The sequence below is a fragment of the Dendrobates tinctorius genome, unplaced genomic scaffold, assembly GCF_039654945.1.
Source record: "Dendrobates tinctorius isolate UK_male_01 unplaced genomic scaffold, ASM3965494v1 ptg000004l, whole genome shotgun sequence".
Classification (NCBI taxonomy): Eukaryota; Metazoa; Chordata; class Amphibia; order Anura; family Dendrobatidae; genus Dendrobates; species Dendrobates tinctorius.
In genome coordinates, this window is record NW_027361672.1 from 40,807,604 (window position 1) to 40,831,097 (window position 23,494).

Consider the following 23,494-nt stretch of genomic DNA (forward strand, 5'->3'; position numbering starts at 1 on the left):
TCCAGATCTCATTGGTCCATCTCAGAGATCTGGAAGCTTGCGGAAGGTCCCGGCTGCTATAAAAGGCACGCATGGCTGTTCCGCCATGCGCTAGTATAGACTTACTTGCTGCTGTGTGTCATGTCCGCCATGTACGTTATGCCGCAAGTTGCCAGGAGCAGTGTGCACGTGCGCCTTACCTCATGGCTGTACACTGTGGCTGGGTAACCATCCATCTCTGTCTGACTCTGCATTCCGCTGTATTCCTGGAAACCCCTGATCATGTGAGCTTTTCTATGTTCCAGCCCTGCTCTGGTTCTGCAATCTGCTGGATTCCTGGAACTCCTGATCATGTTATCTGCTCTATGGTTCTACCCAGGCTGTTCTAGCGATGCTCTCTATGATCCTGGAGGATCTAAACCCAAAGTCCCTCCCTGGTCTTGACCCGGAAGTACTGGTGCTAAGGTGCTATATCAGACCGCCCCTCCCTATGGTCAGGGCCTGAGTATTGTGTTGCTTCCCTGTATGGCTGCTTGGTCTGCTCAGTCACTCCCTGTATGCTGTGCCCCTGCACTCTTCCCTGTCATGCGTCTCTGCACACACTCTGTGCTTGTACTCTGCCTCTTGTCTCGTGCCATGTCTTGTGTTGTCTCTCGTGCCATGTTTGTCCTTGCCTTGCTTTGCCTTGTAGTACTTCCATTGTTCTCTGCTTTTGCCTGTTCCGCCATGTCTGGTCTTGGCTATTCTGAGCCTTGTAGTGCTTCTCATGTTTCTTGTCTCTGCCTGGTTTTCCGTACTCTGCCCTATGGTGCTCACTTGCACATTTCTATGTCTAGTCTCAAGGCTCTGCCTTGACCCGGCTCTGGGCTTCGGCCTTTGCTCCGCTGCTAGTCTCTGTCCTATCGTGCTCACTTGCACATTTCCACGCTAGTCTCAAGGTTCTCCCTTGACCCGGCTCTGGGTTTCAGCCTACGCTCCGCTGCTAGCTCTGTTCTCGCTCTGACCTGACTCTGTGTTTCTGCCTATGTTCCGCTCCGTGTTCCTTACCTTGTCTTGCCTTGTTTCTCGCCTAGCCTTGCCTTGTTTCTCACCTAGCCTTGCCTTGTTTCTTCGTGTGCCCTTTGCATGCGCCTTGCCTTCCTAGCCTCCTGCTTGTGCCTCAGCCGTGCCTGCCCTAGCCGTGCCCACCTGCTTGTGCCTCAGCCGTGCTTGTCGGTCAGTGACAGCTGTGTCGCCTGCTATGTCCCAGTCGGGGTTCGCTGGAGTCTTGCCTGCCTGTATGTGCTGCAGCCCGTCCAGCTAGCCAGTGCCCCAGCCGTGCTCTCTGTGCTTCCTTGCACTCACGCTGTCTCTGCACTGTGCTTCTCTTAGCTCGCGCAGGCCCTCACCTGCCCCATGGCATACCTCCCCGTGCTTCTGTAAAAGTACGCGCAGGCCTTGCCATGTACCCTGTCGTGCCCTCTCGCACGTACAGGTCCTAGCCTGTACTCTGTCCCTGGGGCTTCCTCTGCACGCCCAGGACTCTGCTTTTAACCCTGACCCTGGCATGTCTCTCTGCACGCGCAGGACTCTGCCTTGAACCCTGACCCTGGCGTGCCCTCTGCACGCGCAGGATTCTGCCTTGAACCTGACCCTGGCGTGTCTGTTTGCACGCGCAGGACTCTGCCTTGAACCCTGATCCTGGCGTGCCCTCTGCACGCGTAGGACTCTGCCTTGAACCCTGACCCTGGCGTGCCCCTCTGCACGCGCAGGACTCTGCCTTGAATCTGACCCTGGTGTGTCTCTCTGCACGTGCAGGACTCTGCCTTGAACCCTGACCCTGGCGTGTCTCTCTGTATGCGCAGGACCCAGCCTTGTACCTTGTGCCTTGGCGTGTCTCTACACACACACCCTGTCTTGTTTGTTGAACTTTGAACCCTGGCTTGTCCCCTACACACGCACCTTGCTTTGAACCCTGGTGTGTCCCCTACACACGCACCCTGCCTTGCCCTGGACCCTGGTGTTCCCCTAGCACGCACCCTGCCTGGAATCCTGCCTTGAACCTCGGCGTGTTCCCTAACACGCACCATGCCTGGAGATCTGTCGTGCCTCCTTGCCTGAACCCTGGTTTGCCTTCCGGATGCCCGGAACCTGCCGATCGCTGCCAGAGATCGTAAGCCTGATGACTGCGGCCTGATGTCTGGAGCTGATGTCCGCAGCCTGATGCCCTGATAATAATAATAATAATAATAATAAATTTTATTTTTATAGCGCCGACATATTCCGCAGCACTTTACATTTCAGAGGGGATTTGTACAGACAATAGACATTACAGCATAACAATAATCACATACAGTAGATTATAACAAATACCAAGAGGAAAGAGGGCCCTGCTTGCAAGCTTACAGTCTGAGGAAAGAGGTAGACACGAAAGGTGGGTGGTAACAGTTGCCCTGACTGTATGGACCAGCCATAATGTTAGGTGTGTGACAGTACGGACACAGAGGGCTAATGGATGCATAAAGCATGTGGGAGAATGATGCGGGGAACCTGGTTATGGTAAAACTTTTGGCTCTGCCACACAGGGATAGTTAAGGTTAATGTGTTGGGGTGGTAGGCCAGTCTGAATAAATGCGTTTTCAGGACACGCTTAAAATTGTGGGGATTGGGGACTAATCGTATTGACCTGGGAAGTGCATTCCAAAGAATTGGCGCGGCACGTGTAAAGTCTTGGAGACGGGAGTGGGAGGTTCTGACTATTGAGGATGCTAATCTCAGGTCATCAGCAGAACGGAGGGCGCGGGTAGGGTGGTATACTGAAACAAGGGAGGAGATGTAGGGTGGTGCTGAGCCATGGAGGGCTTTGTGAGTGAGGGTAATAAGTTTATACTGAATTCTGGAGTGGATGGGTAGCCAGTGTAATGACTGGCACAAGGTAGAGGCATCGGTGTAACGATTGGTGAGGAATATGATCCTGGCTGCAGCATTCAAGACAGATTGGAGAGGGGAGAGTTTGGTAAGAGGGAGACCGATTAGAAGAGAGTTACAATAGTCGAGACGAGAATGAATAAGAGAAACAGTAAGAGTTTTTGCAGAGTCAAAGGTAAGAAAAGGTCGAATTCTAGAAATGTTTTTGAGGTGCAGATGACAAGAGCGAGCCAGTGATCGAATGTGGGGGCAAAGGAAAGCTCGGAATCAAGTATGACCCCAAGACAGCGGGCCTGTTGCTGGGGAGTAATAGTGGAACCACACACAGAAATGGCAATGTCGGGTATAGGTACATTAGTAGAGGGAGGAAACACCAGGAGTTCAGTCTTTGACAGGTTCAGTTTCAGATATAGTGAGGACATGATATTAGACACAGCGTTTAGACAATCGCCGGTGTTTTCTAGAAAGGCTGGCGTGATGTCAGGAGAAGAAGCGTATAATTGGGTGTCATCAGCATAGAGATGGTACTGGAAATCAAATCTACTGATTGTTTGACCAATAGGGGCAGTGTACAAGGAGAAGAGGAGGGGGCCTAGAACCGATCCTTGGGGGACCCCAACAGTAAGGGGAAGATGAGAGGAGGAGGAACTGGCAAAAGATACAGTAAAGGAGCGGTCGGAAAGATAGGAGGAGAACCAGGAGAGAACGGTATCCTTGAGGCCAATGGAACGGAGCATAGTGAGGAGGAGCTGATGATCCACAGTGTCGAATGCTGCAGAGAGATCCAAGAGAATTAGCATGGAGTAGTGACCATTTGATTTAGCTGTTAGCAGATCATTAGAGACTTTAGTGAGGGCAGTTTCAGTGGAGTGTAAAGAGCGGAAACCGGATTGGAGAGGGTCGAGAAGAGAGTTTTCTGAGAGATAGCGGATAAGACGGGAGTGGACCAGGCGTTCCAGGAGTTTAGAGATGAAGGGAAGATTAGAGACAGGTCTATAGTTAGCGGCACAGTTTTGGTCGAGGGATGGTTTTTTAAGTAGTGGATGTATGATGGCATGCTTAAATGAGGAGGGAAAAATACCAGAAGAGAGAGAGAGGTTAAATATTTTAGTTAGGTGAGGGGTGACAGCAGGGGAAAGGGACTGGAGGAGCTGTGACGGAAATGGGTCACTGGTGCAAGTAGTTGGGCGAGAAGATGCAAGGAGCCTGCTTACTTACTTACTGATCATGTCGATCGTTGCCAGCTGTCCGGAGTCTGATGCCATTGTGCTTTTGCCTGTACCCAGGCGTGCCACCTGGCACGTACCATGCTATTGACCTTGGCGTGCCCACGCATGCACCTTGCCGTGTCTGCTTACGTCTTGTCTTGCTTCCTGCTCATCCTGGTCGTCAGACACTCGTACCTAGTGTCTACCTGAGCCGGCCGTCTGGTGCCAGCAGTCGTGGTGGCTCACCCCCTTGGTCTTGCCCCTGACACTCCCTGTATAGGGGGTGGTTCCTCACAAGGTCAGCTCGTCCTAGGTGGGTGGGTGCCATGACCCAGAGTGTCCACTCTAAAGAAAAACGACTCAGCGTAAGCTGACCTCGTCACAGAATACTCAGGCCATGGACTCCGCTGGTACCTCGGCCTCTCTTCTGATGAAGAATCAGACCCGGTCTATGTTCTCTGAACTCGCTTGGAAAATGGCGGTACCCCGGCCACTCTTCTGATGTGAATCAGACCTGGCCCTTGTCCTCTGAACTCGTTTGGAAATGATGGCAGCCAGAGTAAGAAGACTTTCTTGTCTACCCGCAGTCCTCCCCACTGGATCTCCATGTCTCGTCCGTGGCTCCTGTATCTTGACCGGTGCAGGTGCTCATTTCCGATGTCGGATCAACGTGGTTTGGAGTGGCTTGTACTAAACTCTGGTTTCAGCCAAAGAATTTTTTTATTTCTTCTTTCCAGCCCCGGTAACAGAGGGCTTAAGGAGGGGGGTACTGTCATGTCCGCCATGTCTGTTATGCCGCCAGTTGCCTGGAGCAGTGTGCACGCGCGCCTTACCTCATGGCTGCACGCTGTTGCTGGGTAACCATCCGTCTCTGTCTGACTCTGCATTCCGCTGTATTCCTGGAAACCCCTGATCATGTGACCTTTTCTATGTTCCAGCCCTGCTCTGGTTCTGCAATCTGCTGTATTCCTGGAAACCCCTGATCATGTGACCTTTCCAATGTTCCAGCCCTGCTCTGGTTCTGCAATCCGCTGCATTCCTGGAACTCCTGATCATGTGACCTGCTCTATGGTACTACCCAGGCTGTTCTAGCGATGCTCTCTATGATCCTGGAGGATCTGAACCCAAAGTCCCTCCCTGGTCTTGACCCGGAAGTACTGGTGCTAAAGTGCTATATCACACCGCTCCTCCCTATGGTAAGGGCCTGAGTATTGTGTTGCTTCCCTGCATGGCTGCTTGGTCTGCTCGGTCGCTCCCTGTATGCTGTGCCCCTGCACTCTTCCCTGTCATGCGTCTCTGCACACGCTCTGTGCTTGTAGTCTGCCTCTTGTCTCGTGCCATGTCTTGTGCTGTCTCTCGTGCCATGTTTGTCCTTGCCTTGCTTTGCCTTGTAGTACTTCCATTATTCTCTGCTTTTGCCTGTTCCGCCATGTCTGATCTTTGCTATTCAGAGCCTTGTGGTGCTTCTCATGTTTCTTGTCTCTGCCTGGTTTTCCGTACTCTGCCCTATGGTGCTCTCTTGCACATTTCAATGTCTAGTCTCAAGGCTCTGCCTTGACCCGGCTCTGGGCTTTGGTCTACGCTCCGCTGCTAGTCTCTGCCCTATGGTGCTCTCTTGCACATTTCCACGCTAGTCTCAAGGTTCTCCCTTAACCCGGCTCTGGGCTTCGGCCTACAGTCATGGCCAAAAGTTTTGAGAATGACACAAATATTAATTTTTACAAAGTCTACTGCTTCATTTTTTCTAGTGACAATTTGCATATACTCCAGAATGTTATAAAGAGTGATCAGCTTAACAGCAATTACTTGCAAAGTCAATATTTGCCTAGAAAATGAACTTTATCCCCCAAAACACATTTCAACATCATTGCAGCCCTGCCTTAAAAGGACCAGCTAACATTGTTTCAGTGATTGCTCCATTAAGACAGGTGTGGGTGTTAATGAGGACAGGGCTGGAGATCAATCTGTCATGATTAAGTAAGAATGACACCACTGGACACTTTAAAAGGAGGCTGGTGCTTGGCATCATTGTTTCTCTTCTGTTAACCATGGTTATCTCTAAAGAAACATGTGCAGTCATCATTGCACTGCACAAAAATGGCCTAACAGGGAAGAGTATCACAGCTAGAAAGATTGCACCTCAGTCAACAATTTATCGCATCATCAAGAACTTCAAGGAGAGAGGTTCCCTTGTTGCCAAAAAGGCTCCAGGGCGCCCAAGAAAGACCAGCAAGCGCCAGGACCGTCTCTTAAAAGTGTTTCAGCTGTGGGATCGGGCTACTAGCAGTGCAGAGCTTGCTCAGGAATGGCAGCAGGCAGGTGTGAGTGCATCTGCACGCACGGTGAGGAGGAGACTCTTGGAGCAAGGCCTGGTCTCAAGGAGGGCAGCAAAGAAGCCACTTCTCTCCAGGAAAAACATCATGGACAGACTGAAATTGTGCAAGAGGTACAGGGAGTGGACTGCTGAGGACTGTGGTAAAGTCATTTTCTCTGATGAATCCCCTTTTCGATTGTTTGGGACATCTGGAAAACGGCTTATTCGGAGAAGACCAGGTGAGCGCTACCACCAGTCTTGTCTCATGCCAACTGTCAAGCATCCTGAAACCATTCATGTGTGGGGTTGCTTGTCAGCCAAGGGAATGGGCTCTCTCTCAGTCTTGCCTAAAAACACAGCCATGAATAAAGAATGGTACCAGAATGTCCTCCAAGAGCAACTTCTCCCAACCGTCCAAGAGCAGTTTTTGCGATCAACAATGCCTTTTTCAACATGATGGAGCACCTTGCCATAAAGCAAAGGTGATAACTAAATGGCTCAGGGAACAAAACATAGAGATTTTGGGACCATGGCCTGGAAACTCCCCAGATTTTAATCCCATTGAGAACTTGTGGTCAATCATCAAGAGACGGGTGGACAGACAAAATAAAAGCATTGATTTTGAAGAATGGACTGCTATCAGTCAGGATTTGATCCAGAAGTTGATTGAGAGCATGCCAGGGAGAATTGCTGAGGTCCTGAAGGAGAAGGGTCAACACTGCAAATATTGACTTGCTGCATTAACTCATTCTAACTGTCAATATAACCTTTTGCTACTCATAATATGATTGCAATTATATTTCTGTATGTGATAAAAACATCTGACAAACACACATAAAAACCAGAGGCCAGCAGATCATGTGAAAATATAATATTTGTCATTCTCAAAACTTTTGGCCATGACTGTACACTCCGCTGCTAGCTCTGTTCTCGCTCTTACCTGACTCTGTGTTTCTGCCTATGTTCCGCTCCATGTTCCGTACCTTGTCTTGCCTTGTTTCTCGCTTAGCCTTGCCTTGTTTCTTCGTGTGCCCTTTGTATGCGCCTGGCCTTCCTAGCCTCCTGCTTGTGCCTCAGCCGTGCCTGCCCTAGCCGTGCCCGCCTGCTTGTGCCTCAGCCGTGCTCGCCGGACAGTGACAGCTGTGTCGCCTGCTATGCCCCAGTCGGGTTCGCTGGAGTCTTGCCTGCCTGTTTGTGCTGCAGCTCGTCCAGCTAGCCAGTGCCCCAGCCGTGCTCTCTGTGCTTCCTTGCACTCACGCTGTCTCTGCACTGTGCTCTCCGTGCTTCTCTTAGCACGCGCAGGCCCTCGCCTGCCCTGTGGCATACCTCCCCGTGCTTCTGTAAAAGTACGCGCAGGCCTTGCCATGTCCCCTGTTGTGCCCTCTGCACGCGCAGGACTCTGCCTTGAACCTGACCCTGGCGTGCCCTCTGCACGCGCAGGACTCTGCCTTGAACCTGACCCTGGCGTGTCTCTCTGCACGCGCAGGACCCTGCCTTGTACCTTGTGCCTTGGCGTGTCTCTACACACGCACCCTGTCTTGTTTGTTGAACTTTGAACCCTGGCTTGTCCCCTACACACACGCATCTTGCCTTGCACCTTGCTTTGAACCCTGGTGTGTCCCCTACGCACGCACCCTGCCTGGAATCCTGCCTTGGACCTTGGCGTGTTCCCTAACACGCACCATGCCTGGAGATCTGTCGTGCCTCCTTGCCTGAACCTTGGTTTGCCTTCCGGATGCCCAGAACCTGCCGATCGCTGCCAGAGATCGTAAGCCTGGTGACTGCGGCCTGATGTCCGGAGCTGATGTCCGCAGCCTGATGCCCTGATCATGTCGATCATTGCCAGCTGTCCGGAGTCCGATGCCATTGTTCCTTTGCCTGTACCCAGGCGTGCCACCTTTCACGTACCATGCTATTGACCTTGGCGTGCCCACAAATGCACATTGCCGTGTTTGCTTGTTATCACGTTTTTGCACTGAATGTTTTCCTGAAGTTGTCTTAATGAAGATACCTTGAGCTTACGTCTTGTCTTGTCTTGCTTCCTGCTCATCCTGGTCATCAGACACTCGTACCTAGTGTCTACCTGAGCCGGCCGTCTGGTGCCAGCAGTCGTGGTGGCTCACCCCCTTGGTCTTGCCCCTGACACTCCCTGTATAGGGGGTGGTTCCTCACAAGGTCAGTTCGCCCTAGGTGGGTGCCATGACCCAGAGTGTCCACTCTAAAGAAAAACGACTCAGCGTAAGCTGAACTCGTCACACTGTGTGTATGAGGACGGATGTATGATTCTGGTGAATGACTCATTATAAAATCCCTTCCCTCTGATATTATGTATTTGGTTAGGGACTGAGTTAGAATCAGCGCCAGCGCTCCTCTGCTGCAACATCCACAGCTGCTTGCGCCTCAACCTTGTCGTGTAGAGGCAGTGTCCACGCCACGCTGCAGTAGCAGCTCCTTTTGCGTCTGCAGTTGCGATGCTCCGCACACGGTAGGTCTAGACGGACGTAGTGCCGCCTTCTTGGGCTACTCCTGTGACCTTATGCCGTGTGTGCGTTTTTACTGAGTACTGTGACCTCAACAGGCTCAGTCTTTTGTGTTTGTACTTATTTGGCATCTCTGTGAATTAACTGAGATTGCTCTGTGCACCTGGGTGAAGTTCAACCCTGTGCGCATTTCCACCATATTGCTCCTGCCACCACTTAGCAGCGGTTATATCACCTACTGCACGGTGGATCCCGAGCGGCGAAAGCACTTTATTATTATTTTTATTTTAGTGCGTTCCGCCTTTCCTAACACACAGCTTCTTCCTGGCCTAACCTTGCCATGATGACAATTCCTTTTGCCTGTTTTGCCCCAGACTTGAAATCATCCGCCACCTGGTTCAGTTGTCTCTGGAAAAGCATCCGACCCGTCTGTACCGCTCCCTGTGAAGCTACAGCATCTTTCTGTTCCTCACTCTGTCTGACTCCTGCCCTAAGAGTGTCCGCCCAGGCTATGAGTCGCTACATCTTCTCTCTACTGTTTTGACCCACTGCATTGATGTCCAATGGCCATGGATAACTTGGACTGTCGCTGCTTAACGTTGCATGGCTGCCGAGCCATCCTGGGCCTATAGCCCATGTGGACAAATCGGGTACCCTGGCCCTGTCTGAACTAACTTCCTTCTAACCTAGCCTTAACTGTGCCAGCTGACGTTTGGGCATGCACCGATTCCAGGAAAATCCCCATGTCATAGTGAGTGACCGTTACCATGAAGTATCCACGGAGACAGTCCTCCTTAAAGAAGGAGACCCATTCCCCCTTCTTTAGCAACCGGCAAATTTGACATATGCCACGTTTACGTAGACTTTGGCATCAGTCGCTTCTTCACTGATGAAGCCATAACCTCGCTCAGTGTCGGTATAAACCAGACATCCACGGGTACGTTGCCCTGCCAGAGCGCCCCCGCCAGGCCATCGCAGCTCTGTCCAGACTTCCCTCTCCCTTTGCTTTTTATCTTTGATGAATCCTTCCACCCAGGCAGCCTGCCTAGGAGTTGGAAAGGGACCCTCTGTTGCCGGATGTGAATGAATGGCTCTCAGTGCCATAGCGGAGTAAGAGGCAGGCCGAACCTCTGACGGCTGGGGTTGAGAGGTGGATTCCCCTATGGGGATGCTGGGGCAGATGATGGCCTCTGGGACAGGGCTCTGCGGGGAGGACCTTGCCTCAGGGATCATGGACAAAGGTACACTCACTCACTCAGACGAGCATGTGATGGTCGTGGCCTTCCCAGGAATGCTGGCCCCCTCTGCTGGGTCGCCCACACGCTTGGTGGACGAATGGAGTGCCGGCTTGTTCTTCACATCTGCCCGTGGTTCCTCCAGAGCAGATGCCAGTTCAGGTCTCCGCTGAGCAAACAGCAAGGGTTCCAAATCACCCGCTTCTTAGGTCCGATGCTGCATTGCTGGCTCTGCACGTGAGAAGTTCAGCTCCCGAGCAGATGATGGCTTCGTTGGCTGCCGACTCCACGGCTGAGGCAACTGCGAAGGCAGACAGGTGGGGACCTCCGCCGATTCTTCGCTTGTCTTGCCAGGCTGGGCTCCCACTCTCTCCTGCCATCACCTCCACTCAATGCGGCCCATGCCCTGGCAGCTATGGGTGCATGAGTGCTGCATCGTGGCCGGTTCAAGTTCACAAAATGGCATTGCACATCTTCTTCCGGGGTTTCCTTTTGGGTCCCACCCGATTCCAGGGGGGTCCGCCTCCGACAACTCCACCCATTTGTTGTTAGTCAGTGGAAGAGGGCGAGTTTTTCTCCTCTTCATCCACACCCAGCAGGGTCATACTCGGGCATACTGACAGGCAGGTTTTAGCGCCAGGGGACGACTGCAACACCCACGAAGGACGCGGTTCTTGTTGTGTTCTCCTTCATCGCCATCTTCCGCCAATTCCACAACCGCCATCTTGGTCACAGTTATGGTGTCAGATTTTCTCATCAAAGAAGCCAAGTCCAACTCAGTAGTCAAGTCCGGTGACATCACGGAATCTTTAGCAGTCAAATCCAGTGTTTCCTCCATGTCCACAAAACCTTTTCCTTTCTCTTTTTCAGATACAGTGACCACTTGCTCCTTTTTCTGGTCATTTTCCAGGGGCACGGCAGTCGCACACATGACATCATCAGCTCCTTTCTTCGTGTGTTCTCCACATTGCGAGGTAGTCACATCCTGCCGACTACGCCAAATGTAAGGGTCGGCCAGGACTATATTCGTGGCCAGAGACACTGAAGCATCAGTATCCAGGCCTTCCCTCACAGAAAAATACACCTGGCCTAACCTTGCCATGATGACAATTCCTTCTGCCTGTTTCGCCCCAGACTTGAAATCATCCGCCACCTGGTTCAATTGCCTCTGGAAAAGTATCTGACCCGTCTGTACCACTCCCTGTGAAGCTACAGCCCACTGTATTGAAGTCCAATGGCCATGGATAAATTGGACTGTTGCTGCTTAATGTTGCGTGGCTGCTGAGCCTTTCTGGGCCTATAGCCCATGTGGATACTTCGGGTGCCCTGGCCCCGTCTGAGCTAACTTCCTTCTAACCTAGCCTGGCAGCCCCTCCTACATTTAACCCTATACTACTAAGAGCTCTATATTCTAGAGTGCCCCCCTCTAGTGTCCATAAGGGTGCACTAAACTTTCCCTCTCTAAAACATAGCATATTACAATGAAGCACAACATATTTACAGCACATGGTAACACACATCACAGTGTGGAAATACCATTAATTCTGGGTGGTAATACATAACAACATGTAGCAGTACCAACAATATATGAACAAATAGTGGCAAGCATAACACATGTACGAGGGAAATAATAACAATAATTATAAGGCAAATTGCCTCCTGCCACTCAAACATGTGTATATCAATGGATACGTATAGGGCCAACTGCAAAAAGCATGCTAAGAAAACACTGAAAAACAGTCATAGGGTCCCACTAAAATTCAATACTTTATTAAATACAAAAATGTAAAAGTGGATACGGTACAACGGTAAGGGCAGGGAATATTGCACACACCAAGTGCCTACACGGACATTTCCACCCACAAGACTCTGCCACGACATTTTAGAGAATTCCATCAGTGTGATGGTTCTCTATTAAGGGTACGAGGTATTGACTCCCTGAATATAAACATTAGGGGGGTGGATTATCTAGGCGCCTGGCCCAGCTCGAAACAAGGTGGATTTGGACACTTAAGACCATCCACCCGAATGGACTTAATGAAAATATGTCTTTCGTCCTGTTCTTGTGATCCCTACTTGTTTGCGCATTGTGCATATTGTGTTAACACACATTGGTTTTATGTGTTTTTAATTATTTTTTATTTTTTGGTAGATTATTGCTTACGTATGTTGATAACCTTCAAGAGTGACATTGGAATGCGGAATAGAACGTGGAGAAAGTTCTGGATTGCTGTTTACCCCTACAACACTCTACAGCAATAGGACTCTATTTACATTAATCACTGCTTTTCTAGCATATATGTGGGACATAGAAGAGAAAGTTTTTCATACTTTATACACCTTGTGTATTTCTTTATCTATCTTTTTTATTTATTTTTCTTTATCGCATTTATTCAGATATGGCTATGTGGATATACTTTTCTCTTAAATTTAATTCAGTTCTAACATATGCCCGCTACTGTTCTCTAGTCTGGAATGACCAGTTATGTCGTAATTATTTCTATATAATATGCTTGTGTAATGTACTTAGGTTCTATTATGTGTATTTGTATTATGGCCATTTGGGCTTATAAGTAGTGTTGAGCGATACCATCCGATATCGTGAAGTATCGGATCGGATTGGATCTGACCGATACCCAAAAAGTATTGGGTATCGCCGATTCCGATACCAGAAACCCCATTCAAGTCAATGGGACAGAAATATCGGAATTAAAAAAACCCTTTCTTTACTTGTACATCCAGTTCGGGAGGGGGGAAGAGTATGGGCGGTGCGTGGGCGGACACTGTGCGTGTCTGTGTGTGAGGGCGGGGTCTGTACGGGCCTCTCAGGGGTCTGTGCGGGCCTGCCGGGGGTCTGTGCGGGCCTGCCGGGGGTCTGTGCGGGCCTGCCGGGGGTCTGTACGGGCCTGCCGGGGGTCTGTACGGGCCTGCCGGGGGTCTGTACGGGCCTGCCGGGGGTCTGTGTGGGCCTGCCGGGGGTCTGTGTGGGCCTGCCGGGGGTTGTGTGTGTGTGTGTGTGTGTGTGTGTGTGTGTGTGTGCAGGCATCGTCTGATGGGACTACAAGTCCCATCGGGCTATGCCTACTACAATGACAGTGATTGACACATTAGCCAATGATGGGACAGTAGTGGTCCCATCATCTGGCTAATGTGTTGAATGTGAAAAAAAAACATACATACTACATATATACAACATTCATACAACATACTACATTCATACAACATACATACATACTACATGTATACTACATACATACATACATACATACATACATACTACATATATACTACATTCATACAGAATACATACATACTACATATATACATTCATACAACATACATATATACTACATTCATACTACATATATACTACATACATACATATATACTACATTCATACAACATACATATATACTACATTCATACTACATATATACTACATTCATACTACATATATACTACATTCATTCATACATACATACTACATTCATACAACATACATATATACTACATTCATACTACATACATACATATATACTACATTCATACTACATACATACATATATACTACATTCATACTACATACATACATATATACTACATTCATACTACATACAGCGTCGGACTGGAACACCTTGGGCCCACCAGAGAAAATCATTCTTGGGGCCCACTATGTAGCTACACAGAGATAAATACAAGACCACCAATTGTGCGGTAAAACACTCTAATATCAGGGTATAATAGAAGGTAGTACACGTCTTAATTATGTAGCAGGGGTTGGGGTAGCCTCCCTCATAGAATATAAAGCAGCCCCCTCATAGAATATAATGTAGACCCCTCATAGAATATAATGCAGCCCCCTCATATAGTATAATGTAGCCCCTCACAGAATATAATGCTTCCCCCTCATAGAATATAATGTAGCCCCTCACAGAATATAATGTAGCCCTCCATACAATATAATGCTGCCCCCTCATAGGGTATAACGCTGCCCCCCTCATAGGGTATAATGCTGTCTCCCCTCATAGGGTATAATGCTGCCTCCTCATAGGGCATAATGCACCCCCTCATAAGGTATAATGTACCCTCTCATAGGGTATAATGCTGCCCCCCTCAAAAGGTATAATGCACCCCTTCATAAGGTATAATGCACCTCCTCATAGGGTATAATGCACCCCTTCATAGTGTATAATGCACACCCTCATAGGGTACAATGCACCCCCTCATAGGGTATAACACTGCCCCCTCATAGGGTATAATGCTATATATATATATAGATAGATAGAGAGAGATATATATATATAGATAGATAGATAGATAGATATAGATATATATATAGATATACAGAGAGAGAGATAGATAGAGACATAGATGATAGAGATAGATAGATAGCTATAGAGATAGATAGATAGAGAGATAGAGACAGATATATATAGATAGATAGATATAGAGATAGATAGATAAACAGATATAGAGGTAGATATGGGATAGATAGATAGAGAGATAAATAGATAGATGGAGGTAGATATAGAGATAGAGAGGTAGATGGTGATGATGATTTGTACATTTTAGTGCCAATCTTTTACATTCTCAGGGTAACACCAAAAAGTAGCTTAAAATGGTGCCTAAATGTGGCCCATGGGTCCCATATTTGACTTATGGCTGGATCATATGCACTTGCTAACAATGGTGGGGATCAGTCTGGGCCGTAAGTGACTCACGCGTCAGCATGGGGTGGTGAGTCACATAGGGACCCCACATCCTGACCACCTCTGCAAGAAGGGAACGCGGCCGCCGTCTCCTAGCAACGGCCCAAGTCTGCATTCGGGCTCCGGACCCTCCCACGTGACGCCAGCGGCGGGTGAGCAGCACTCCGGGCAGCAGGCACTGAGCGGTGAGCAGGCAGGTCCGGTGCACAAGACCATGGCACACACTGTCACTCTCAATGGCCCCTCTCCCCGAGGGTTCAGGCTGGTGGGAGGCAAGGACTTCAGCACTCCGCGCTCACCATCTCCTGGGTAAGTGCGCAGCTGTAGGAGTTGGAAACTTACAAGTAGAGGCTGTGGATGCCCAGCTGGCAGGGATCATTGTGCCGTCATGCCGTGCTCATCATCCTCCCTGGCATGGGCTCTGGGTCAGTTGAGGGCGGCGCCCTGATTTACGGCCGCATAGCAGCTTCCTGTGCTGGGGGGGCCGGGCCTCTGGGGGAGTGGAGACCATGAAATGATATTCACTGCTTCCCACGCCCATGTGGGTGTGGGAAGCAGTGAATATTCATTTCTCTTTAGCAGCGGGGACAGGGGCTCCTGCATCCGGTCACCCGCTGCTGCTCTGCTGGCACAGGGCCCCCACATCACTGGCTGGGGGCCCCTGGAACAGTGGGGGGCCCTAGGCAACTGCTGGCCCTTTATGCCAGCAGGTGCCAGGGCCCACCAAATGCCAGGGCCCACCGGAGAATCCTCCGGTTCTCCGGTGGGCCAGTCCGACGCTGACTACATACATACTACATTCATACAACATACATACATACATACATGCATACATACTACATACAATACATTCATGCAATACATACATATAGACATACAGTACATATAACATAGAGTACATACCATCACTTGTCACTTTGATCCCCGAAGCCAGTGTCATCTCACTGTAAAAAATATTAAAATAACAAACAAGCAATATACTCCCTGATCCGCAGAAATCCATGAGTGTCCCACGACGATCTCCTGCAGTGCATCACTGAGAGGTTACTATAGTTCACAGGTCTCACTTTATGGCAAAAGCTGCGTGGGACCTTTCTCACACAGCAATGCCAAAAGTGAGACTAGGGACTATTTTTTTACAGTGGTGGAGGAATACATTGCGGAAGGATACCTACCTCCTGTCATTGTATTCCTGGGGCCCCTAGAGCGGTGGCATCAGCTGATGCTGCTGTTCTCCACGGGAGATTGTCGTGGGACACTCGTGGATTTCTGCGGATCAGGGAGTATATCGGTTGTTTGCTATTTTAATATTTTTTAAAGATGACACTGGTGTCATGATCCAGGACGGGATTTCGCTTTGACCCGTCCTGGTTAGACTAGGGGTTAATTGTGCTGCCTCTCTCTGGCAGCAGGAGGCTATTTAGTGCTCACTGGACCTGGGTCCGGTGTCAGTTATACTCCTGCCCTCGGCTGAGTTAAGTGACCTCTTGTATACGTGTGCCTTGTGCCTGATATCTTGCTTGTTTGTTCGGTTGTGATCTGGTTCTGTCCCTGTTACGAGTTCTGCCTGACCCTCTTGTACTGCGCTACCTCTCGTGTATGACTCTCTGCTTGTGACCCGACTTCTCTCTGCTCATCCCCTTGGTACCACGTCGCCCTCTTGTGTATGACCTTTGGCTCTGTCTGACTACCCGTCTGTTCGTCCCTCCTGTACCTCGTTCGCCCGTACTGTGTGTGACCTCTGTTTTGCCTGACTGAGTTGTTGTATGGTGTCCTGTCCTATCTGAATACAGGACGCTAAGCCCCGCCCTCTTGCAGTCACATGACCATAGGTCCCGTGCACATTATTCAGTTTTAGTGTCCGCAGGTCCTTTGCCTCTTTACCTTCCAGCGCTGACTGGACCCTGACACTATTAGCCTGAAGCACGCATGGTCACCTCTGCTGCCCTGCTCCCCAGGTAACTCTTAGCACTGCTTCTGTTCTCAGGACACACGCACTGGCTCTAGGAGCGAGTGTAGTGCGGTGTCTCTGACATTATAACTGACCCATACCATTTTTTTTTTTTTTTTTTTCCTCTGCTCCCATTCACCTGTGTGTGATGGATCCTGTGCACGCTCTTTCTGAGCAGGTTAAGCATCTGACGCAGATGTCTCAAACTCTTTGGAGAACAAAGAGTCCTGGCTCAGTCTCAGCAGCTGATCGCTGACGCTGTGCAGGGGGTTCTTTCATGGGGGGCTCGGGATGTTACATTAATTTCCCCTGAGTCTCCAGTGAAGTTACCAGATACCTTTTCTGGAGATAAAAATGACTTCAGAGTGTTCAAGGAGGGCTGTAAGCTTTTTTTTTTTTTTCCTTAAGACCACACTCTTCTGGGGATGAAAGTCAGAGAGTGGGGGTCATTATGTCTCTGTTAAGGGGAGCCCCCCAAGCTTGGGCTTTCTCCCTTCCTACCACGGCCCCTGAGCGTATGACTGTGGATGCATTTTTTGAGGCCCTGGGGCATATTTATGATGAGCCTGATCGGGTGCGTATGGCTGAGGACAGGCTGATGAATGTTTGCCAGGGGAAACACTCAGCTGAGTGGTTTTGCTCAGAGTTCAGACGCTGGGCTGCTGAGGTCTGCTGGAACGACGCTGCTCTCCGGGGGTTGTTCCGCAGAGGCCTGTCTGAGCATCTGAAAGACGCCTTGGCTCTCCACCCCCCACCTGATGCCCTGGAGGAAGCTATGACACAGGCCGTCCGAATGGATCGCAGGTTACGGGCAAGGGGAGTGATACAAACCGAGACATCATTGTTCTCCCAGGGAAGGAGAGCCAGTTCTTCACTGAAAATCACGGCGATGGGAACCATCAACCTTAAGGAGGAAGAAAGGAGACCACGGCACGTGAGAAAATGCTGTGTTCACAGTGGCGAGTCTGGACATGGGAAAAAGGATTGCCCCTCCCGGCCACTAACCAACAAACGACTGAGCCCGGGTGATTATCGTGGAGGTCACCCAGGCTCTCAGGTACCCTTTTCTGCATTTTCTAAAATGTCATTCCAAGTGGAACTTTGTTGTGGGGGTGTCTCCACATCCACAACTGCCTTTGTGGATTGCGGTTCATCATTGAACTTTATTGACTCTGACTTGGTGGCCAGGTGTAAGTTAGGGACAGTTAGGTTGGAGACTCCGATTCACCTTGTTGCTATTGACAAAACACCACTGGGTAAGAATGACATTGTGTTTTGTACTGAAGAGTTTCTCCTTAAAGTGAGTTCCTTACATCAGGAACGTATTTCATGTTTTGTAATGAACAACCTCCCTGCGGGACTGGTGTTGGGGTTCCCCTGGTTACAGCTGCATAATCCTGTGATTAATTGGGAATCTCGGGATATTGTTAAATGGGGTCCCTATTGCTCTGAGAAATGTCTTGTTTCTGTGTCTGTGTCGTCCGTGGGTCTAGAAGGCATTCCGGAGTGCCTGATAGATTATACTGACGTTTTCTCCGAAAAAGAGGCTGAGGTTTTACCACCACACCGCCCATTTGATTGTGCCATTGACCTGGTTCCAGGTGCTAAATTGCCCAAAGCCCGCCTGTATAACCTCTCGGGTCCGGAACGGGCTGCGATGAAGGAATATATTTCTGAGAGCCTCCGTAAGGGACATATTCGTCCTTCTGTTTCTCCTGTGGCGGCAGGGTTCTTTTTTGTAAAAAAAAAAAGACTGTGGTTTGCGCCCATGCCTCGATTTTCGTGAGTTAAATAAAATAACTGTGAGGAATACTTATCCCCTTCCACTTATTCCTGATTTATACAATCAGTTGTCCGGAGCTAAGTGGTTTTCGAAATTAGACCTACGGGGAGCGTATAACCTTATCAGAGTCCGGGTTGGAGATGAATGGAAGACCGCCTTTCTCACTACTGAAGGGTTGTTTGAAAATTTGGTCATGCCCTTCGGCCTGACCAACGCTCCAGCGGTCTTCCAAAATTTCATAAATCATGTGTTGTCCGATTTGATTGGACGTTTTATGGTGGTGTATTTGGATGACATTTTAATCTACTCGCCTGATAAACAGACTCACATTGGTCATGTTCGGGCAGTTCTCCAAAGGCTCAGGGAGAAATGTCTGTTTGCTAAACTTGAAAAATGTTTATTTTTTGTTCAGGAACTGTCCTTTCTGGGGTTCATCGTGTCTGCTGAAGGGTATCGCATGGATCCTAATAAGGTGCAGGCCATTCTCGAGTGGGTTCAACCGTGTGATTTGAAGGGTCTGCAACGTTTCCTAGGGTTCGCTAATTATTATCGGAAATTTATAAGGGGGTTCTCACAGGTGGTTAAACCCCTCACAGACATGACTCAAAAGGGGGCCGATATCAAGAATTGGTCAACCGCAGCGGTAGCGGCATTTCAGTTTTTGAAAAAATGTTTCATGTCGGCCCCGGTTCTTATCCAACCGGACCCCTCTGAACCATTTATTGTTGAGGTAGACGCCTCAGAGGTGGGGGTGGGGGCGGTATTGTCCCAGGGACCCGCCACTTTGACCAATTTAAGACCTTGCGCCTTTTTCTCAAAGAAGTTCTCTCCGGCAGAGAGAAACTATGATGTGGGGAATCGGGAACTTCTGGCCGTAAAATTGGCTTTTGCAGAATGGAGGCATTTTTTGGAGGGGGCTGTCCATCCTATAACGGTAATCACGGACCACAAAAACCTAGCTTACAACGAGTCTGCTAAAAGGTTGACTCCCAGACAGGCTAGATGGTCACTTTTTTTTTCTCGATTCAACTTCTCGATCACTTTCCGACCAGGATCCAAGAATATCAGAGCGGATGCGTTGTCACGCAGTCTAGATCCGGTGTCCCCCCCAGAACCTCCATCCTCCATTCTTCAGCCTGGGGTGGTGGTGGCAGAGGTTTCTAATGTGTTGGAACGAGAGATTCGAGAAGCCCAGGCTCTTGCACCTCCAGCTAAGCCGGTGGATAAACTTTATGTGCCAGCTCAGTTTCGTCTCAAGGTCCTCCAGGAGTTCCATGACTCAGTTCTGGGTGGACATCCAGGGATCTCAGCGACCCGGAAGGCCATTGCTAGAATGTTCTGGTGGTCTTCTTTAGCCTCTGATGTTGGGGAGTATGTGTCTGCATGTGAGGTTTGTGCCCGTGCGAAAATTCCCCATAACCGGCCGGCCGGGGAATTGGTACCACTGCCAATTCCTGAGAGACCATGGACTCATCTGTCCATGGATTTCATCACCAACCTTCCCCCTTCCAAGGGTAATACCGTGGTCTGGGTCGTAGTGGACAGGTTTAGTAAGCAGGCACATTTTGTACCTTTGGCAGCTCTACCTAATGCGGAAACATTGTCCAGATTGTTTGTGGAGCATGTGGTGCGGTTGCATGGGGTACCCCTGAATGTGGTGTCTGATAGGGGAGTGCAATTTGTGTCCAGATTTTGGAGAGCTTTTTGTAGGAGGTTGGGTATTAGTCTGTCCTTTGGTCCGCTCAGTCTGCCCATTAGTCTCTGGGTGGTAGGCGGATGAAATCAGTCTCTGGAGCAAATTCTGCGTTGTTTGACCTCAGCCCGACAGGATGATTGGTGTTCTGTGTTACCATTGGCTGAGTTTGCTTTTAACAACCGCACTAACCAGTCTACGGGTACATCTCCTTTTTTTTGCAATTATGGGTTTCATCCTCATTTTGGAGAATTTTCCCGCTTGAATTCTGGGTGTCCTGGGGCGGACGAGTCGATCCAGCGGTTGGGGGAGGTATGGCGGGAGGTCCAGAATAACATTACGAAGGCCCAGGACAAATTTAAATTTTTTGCGGACAAAAAGCGATCCGTGGGTCCAGTGTTTCAGGTCGGGGATAAGGTATGGTTATCCACCAAAAGTATAAGGCTCAAGGTCCCCTCTGCGAAGCTTGGACCCAAGTTTATAGGTCCCTATGTAATTACCGAAGCAGTTAACCCGGTGGCTTTTCGGTTGCAGCTCCCGCCATCTCTGCGGATCCCAAATGTTTTCCATAAGGCCCTTTTGAAACCTGTGAGGTCCAGTGGGGAGGGATCATCATCTTCCCCGACACCGGTTCTGGTAGATGGGCAGGCTGAGTACGAGGTGGAACGAATTGTCGACTCCAGGTTGGTCCGTCGCGCCCTTCAGTATTTGATACATTGGAAGGGCTACGGTCCTGATGAACGCTCGTGGGTTCCTGCTCGATCAGTTCATGCGGATCGGTTGATCCGAGCCTTTCACGCCAAGTACCCTGAGAGACCTGGGGGTCCGGTGGCCCCCCATTGAGAGGAGGGTACTGTCATGATCCAGGACGGGATTTCGCTTTGACCCGTCCTGGTTAGACTAGGGGTTAATTGTGCTGCCTCTCTGGCAGCAGGAGGCTATTTAGTGCTCACTGGACCTGGGTCCGGTGTCAGTTATACTCCTGCCCTCGGCTGAGTTAAGTGACCTTTTTGTATACGTGTGCCTTGTGCCTGATATCTTGCTTGTTTGTTCGGTTGTGATCTGGTTCTGTCCCTGTTACGAGTTCTGCCTGACCCTCTTGTACTGCGCTACCTCTCATGTATGACTCTCTGCTTGTGACCCGACTTCTCTCTGCTCGTCCCCTTGGTACCACGTCGCCCTCTTGTGTATGACCTTTGGCTCTGTCTGACTACCCGTCTGTTCGTCCCTCCTGTACCTCGTTCGCCCGTACTGTGTGTGACCTCTGTTTTGCCTGACTCTGAGTTGTTGTATGGTGTCCTGTCCTATCTGAATACAGGACGCTAAGCCCCGCCCCCTTGCAGTCACATGACCATAGGTCCCGTGCACATTATTCAGTTTTAGTGTCCGCAGGTCCTTTGCCTCTTTACCTTCCAGCGCTGACTGGACCCTGACACTATTATCCTGAAGCACGCATGGCCACCTCTGCTGCACACTCCACAGGTATCTTTTAGCACTGCTTCTGTTCTCAGGACACACGCACTGGCTCTAGGAGCGAGTGTAGTGCGGTGTCTCTGACAACTGGCTTCAGGAATCAAAGTGACAAGTGATGGTGAGTATGTACTCTGTTATATGTACTGTATGTATTGTATGAATGTATTATATGTAGTATGTATGTTGTATGTCTGTAGCATGTTTTATGTATGTAGTATGTACTATGTATGTTGTATATATGTAGTATGTATGTTGTATGTATGTAGTATATCGGAATGCTCAACACTACTTATAAGTATTTGGTGGGGGAAATTAATGAGTATAAAATATATTGAAAAATGTACATTACTTATACAGTTTGTTTAGTATGTCCGTATTAGTTTTGGCTGTGCAGCCTGTTTGTTTTTTCTGTATATTTAGTGGTAATTGATTGCCCTTCCTTTTGCCCTCCTTCATGATGACTGCTTGCCATTGCAGTTTCTACTACGCATGCGCCGCTTCTCTTATTGTGGCTGGCGTCACTTCCCCTGCCGTCTGACTGCTTGTCATTGCAGTCTTTACTGCGCATGCGCCGCTTCTCTCATTGTGGCCGGCGTCACTCCCCCTGCCGTCTGACTACAGGTCACGTGGGGACCAGCGTGTTTCCTGTGTCAGCGTCTGGGGAGGTGCTCACTCGCAACGCGGCATTACATGGGCACTTTCGATTAGCACCATATATAGATATGGTGGTCTGCGTCTATCTCCACGCCCTCTGAGGAAGGAGCTTGTTTGCTCCAAAATGCACGTCGGGGAAGGGCTGACGGTCCGGCTCCTCTGCCAACACCTCCTGTCATACTCAGGTAATAGCATTTCATTAATGATGCTTGGCAGCTTGAAGCATTAGTAACCCTGCTTGTGTCGCACCTCCTGGAACGCCTGGTCCACTCCCGTCTTATCCGCTATCTCTCAGAAAACTCTCTTCTCGACCCTCTCCAATCCGGTTTCCGCTCTTTACACTCCACTGAAACTGCCCTCACTAAAGTCTCTAATGATCTGCTAACAGCTAAATCAAATGGTCACTACTCCATGCTAATTCTCTTGGATCTCTCTGCAGCATTCGACACTTTGGATCATCAGCTCCTCCTCACTATGCTCCGTTCCATTGGCCTCAAGGATACCGTTCTCTCCTGGTTCTCCTCCTATCTCTCTGACCGCTCCTTTACTGTATCTTTTGCCAGTTCCTCCTCCTCTCATCTTCCCCTTACTGTTGGGGTCCCCCAAGGATCGGTTCTAGGTCCCCTCCTCTTCTCCTTGTACACTGCCCCTATTGGTCAAACAATCAGTAGATTTGATTTCCAGTACCATCTCTATGCTGATGACACCCAATTATATGCTTCTTCTCCTGACATCACGCCAGCCTTTCTAGAAAACACCGGCGATTGTCTAAACGCTGTGTCTAATATAATATCATGTCCTCACTATATCTGAAACTGAACCTGTCAAAGACTGAACTCCTGGTGTTTCCTCCCTCTACTAATGTACCTATACCCGACATTGCCATTTCTGTGTGTGGTTCCACTATTACTCCCCAGCAACAGGCCCGCTGTCTTGGGGGTCATACTTGATTCCGAGCTTTCCTTTGCCCCCCACATTCGATCACTGGCTCGCTCTTGTCATCTGCACCTCAAAAACATTTCTAGAATTCGACCTTTTCTTACCTTTTGACTCTGCAAAAACTCTTACTGTTTCTCTTATTCATTCTCGTCTTGACTATTGTAACTCT

The 23,494-nt window shown here is 49.4% G+C and overlaps 1 long non-coding RNA gene across 2 annotated transcripts in view; it reads left to right on the top strand.

The window, feature by feature from the left end:
• LOC141080973 (uncharacterized) overlaps positions 1–23,494 on the top strand; it is a 140,521-nt gene that overhangs the window by 89,277 nt on the left and 27,750 nt on the right. Inside the window, exon 4 of one of the 2 annotated variants that reach the window (XR_012229284.1) lies at positions 12,276–12,926. The exons of the other annotated variant lie outside the window; for it this stretch is intronic. This is a non-coding gene — a long non-coding RNA (uncharacterized lncRNA). Of the gene's footprint in view, positions 1–12,275; positions 12,927–23,494 lie in introns of those variants that run through there. 2 annotated transcript variants of the gene reach the window in all.